At 48.0% G+C, this 3510-nt stretch overlaps 1 protein-coding gene across 2 annotated transcripts in view; it reads right to left on the bottom strand.

The window, feature by feature from the left end:
• The window catches only part of Cntn1 (contactin 1), a 303448-nt gene extending 302459 nt beyond the window's left edge, over positions 1-989 (bottom strand). The window contains exon 1 of one of the 2 annotated variants that reach the window (XM_031353267.1): positions 836-989. The gene's annotated coding sequence lies outside the window, so the exon portion shown is untranslated. The remainder of the gene's footprint in view (positions 1-835) is intronic. The other variant, XM_031353290.1, reaches the window with a different exon arrangement.
• Between the last annotated feature and the right edge of the window lie 2521 nt (positions 990-3510).

Below are 3510 nucleotides of genomic sequence, written 5' to 3'. Positions count from 1 at the left end.
TTTTTTTTTTTTTTTCAGGAATTTTCCCAGCAGGGTGTCTGATTTCCCTGCAATTCTTCTCCCTTATTGCTACCAGCAATCTGATTCCAGCAAGAACCGGCACTGGGCCAACACCCAGTGCCCAAATGCGGTCACCCAGGGAGGATGCTTTTGGAGCCCATCCTGACACAGTCACTTGACTGGATGAAGTGGTAGTTCCCGGTAGGAAACAGCAAGGCCAGCGGGAAACTGCCTCTCTGCCCTACCCAGCACCTTGTGGAGGAGGTACCCTGGCTTTTCCCCAGACTGGATTCATTAGAAAATGCCCAGATTCTTCTCAGCCACCAAGACGGAAGGGAGCTGGTTTTTAGCCAGGGGAAGCGCAAGCCCCTGCCTCCCTCACGGCAAGCACCGGCAGCCAGCGCTGCGCTGGAGGGTACCCCGCAGGTGCGGGGGAGGGGAGCAGGCGGTGCCCGGCATGCGGAGCAGTTGAAGAGCTCACAGGACCTGCGGCTCCTTGAAGCTGGCACGTCTGCGACCGCAGACCCCAACCTCATCGACAGGGCAAACCCCAGGCCTGATCCCGCAGGCAAGCCGCAGCGTCTGCGAGGAAAGTTGCCCAGACGCATTGCCCCTTGGGGCCCCTTTCAGCAACCCTTCCCGGTGCATCACCCCGGCTCCCGCATCCAGATCATCACCACCCCTTCCATCCCATCTTCTGATTGGTGTCATAGGTGTCACCATGACAGCTTCAGCGACCCCGGGAGCCGGGGTAACCAGGGCGGGGCAGGGGCTGGGTGGCCTCTGGGAAGCACGCCTTCCCTGCGCTCTGCAGAAGGGCGAGCCTGCCTCCTACCTGTTCCCCACTCCTGTCGCCGCCTCGCTGCCTGGCCCTACAGCTTTCCCGCTCCCGCCGCAAACAGCTGGGAGCGCATCTCCCACCAGCGCCACTCCTCGCCTAGGCGGAGCCCACCCTAGCTACTTGACAGCAGTAGCCGGGGCCTCAGAGTGCAGTTATTGGGGCCGCGGGGAGAGGGAGGCGGGGACCGGAGGGAAACTCGCACCTTTGATTGGACAGAGGAGACGTCATTCTCAACTCGAGGGTTTCTGTGGACTGACTCTCTTAGCTTCTGAGCCCACCAGCGAAGAGTCCTTGTAGTCCACGGTTTGAAACCCTTCTGCTTCTGGGTCAGAGGGCCTTTGAGGAGGGAAACTACCTTGATGATGCCATTAAAGGTTCCAAGAGCGACAGAGCCGGAACCCTGAAACTTTCCAAAAGAGACTCTGTTCCTGGAGATGTAACCAGGGGCAGCAGCAGGGGCAAATGCTCAGTATCAACGTGGACTTCAGTAAAGAAACAGAAAACAGGATGCACAATTAAGTGGAAAGAAATCACAGTAAAATCAGAAGTGGAGATTTTGTTCCTTTGCAGTTGCCTTCCATTGAGCACTTACGTCATGAAAGATTTCCTTAGAGCAAAAATTGCAGAAACTTTATATTCCATTTAGCCAAAATTTGCCTATACAGAGTCCTGCATTTAAAATGGGAAAATGTTATAAAAATTAACATTCAGAGTAAAGCGAACCGAAACATTTGCCATGGGCAATTCCGTGGGTGACAAGTGTTTAAAGCAATGGCACAATACTGACTGATAACCAGTCTTTCACATGCTCAAGTTCTGGGGGAATATATAAAACCAGACAGCTGGGCAATTCAAAGCCTGTTTTTAAGAGGGCAAAGGGCCTTCGTGCTCGCGTCATCTCTGCTGTCTATCCAGGTGGAACCAGAGAGCTATACCCGAGGGACTCCTTAGTGAAAGACCAAGGAGAACTGCAAATAAAATTGGAGGAGAGTGTGTTCTCTCAGGACCTAATGAGGAAAGAAGATACCTGCTTCTTCTAAATAACCCAATTTGTGTTCTACCTAGGTAACTTAGCCATCTTAATGCATGCTAAACATAAGAAAGAATTAATGTACATGGACGGGTTGGTAAAAGACCAGCCCCCCTGGACCAAAGAGAAGGCTGATGCTACCCAAAGCTAAGTGCAGATGGTCAGTGCTTAGACTTTTAATACCGTCCAGTTCACCTTGCCATACTCTCTTCACAGCACTGTAAGACTCTACTGAAGAGTAAAGTGGGGTTGTAATTTACAAGGAACAATTGGTTGCCAGGGACCTTCTTGCAATTGCTACAAAGTGTCAACAGCTCCTGAGGCTGTTTTTTGTTTGTTTGTTTGTTTGTTTCCCCATGACAAGCCCGCTAGTCTTGTATCCTTGTCCCTAGTACACACTCCAGTTTTCCTACTGAACTGCACCAAATTCTTGGATTATGATGCGTTTGTCCTGGGCCATCCACATTCTGTGTGCGCTGTAACAGAACTCAGCAACAATGAGATGCAGAACTTGGAAAGGGAGCCTGGCAGGACAAAATTAGCAAACAGTCTCCTGGGGAATGTGTTTTCAATGTTAGTATCTCTTGATGGTTCAATAAGTCTAAACTACCTGGGTGTTGTGCTGCCTTCCAATACACTCACCTCTGGGAGGAGAAAGCATATAATGAAAGGAAAAAAAATACTGAATATTCACGGTTACATGAGCATTGAAACAGTCAATGAGAAGAATACTAAAAACTCCAGCATTCCTTCTTTCTATACCTTCATTCTTCACTGAACAAGTATTAGTATTATAGAGACATTATGGGTGAGATAACATAAACTGGTTACTTCTCTCCAAGCACACAGTGCTGGTGGGTTATTTCCTGACCTAATAAACATGTGTGCATACACACAAAGAGTTATTAATTGCATCCAGATTACTTCTATCTCATCAGGCTTTTATATTTTCAAATAAGGTTCTTTACCCAGATTTTGTAATGGCTCTCCTCTGAGAGCAAAATCTGTTCATCGTGTACCTATATTTCTATTTACATAGAAAGACTAGCAATGCCTGCTGCATAGCAGTTCGCTTTTTGCCAAACCAATTTCACATACTCTGGGATCTGTGCTGTTACAATTCCGAGCTTAAGCATAATCCTAATAGATGTGCAACAGGACTAGATACTTGCACCCGTGAATATCTAGATACAAACAGAGTCCAGACTGTAAGACTAAACAATCATTTTTCCCACCCCATAAATTTATCTGGTATGGCTCCTGTCTAGCTCCTTCCCCTTCTCCTCCCTGAATCATCTTCTTACTGATGCTTTTTCAAAACAATTACATCAGTATATTCATTTTCCCATATTATGAAACATGTGAAACATTCACTTACATTAGAGATTAATCAGGACACAATCAGTATCTAAGTGTGGGGTTTGCTCCTTGAGGTTGTGATCACAGCTAGTGAGTCTGGTACTTGAGACATGAGGAAAGTTGACGAGTAGCCAAATGGGCAGGTTCCCTCCCAGGCTATTTTCCTCACTGGAGCAAGGAGGGTATTGTTGAAACACAGTCTGGATTGCCTCACCCTGGCAGCAAGGTGGATAACAGAGCTGGACATATTGCAAAGCAGCAAAGGGCGGTTCTGCTTTCT

Source organism: Mastomys coucha, unplaced genomic scaffold, assembly GCF_008632895.1.
Source record: "Mastomys coucha isolate ucsf_1 unplaced genomic scaffold, UCSF_Mcou_1 pScaffold11, whole genome shotgun sequence".
Taxonomy (NCBI): domain Eukaryota; kingdom Metazoa; phylum Chordata; class Mammalia; order Rodentia; family Muridae; genus Mastomys; species Mastomys coucha.
The sequence above is the reverse complement of the archived record's forward strand: the minus strand, read 5'-3'. Positions and strand labels throughout refer to the sequence as shown.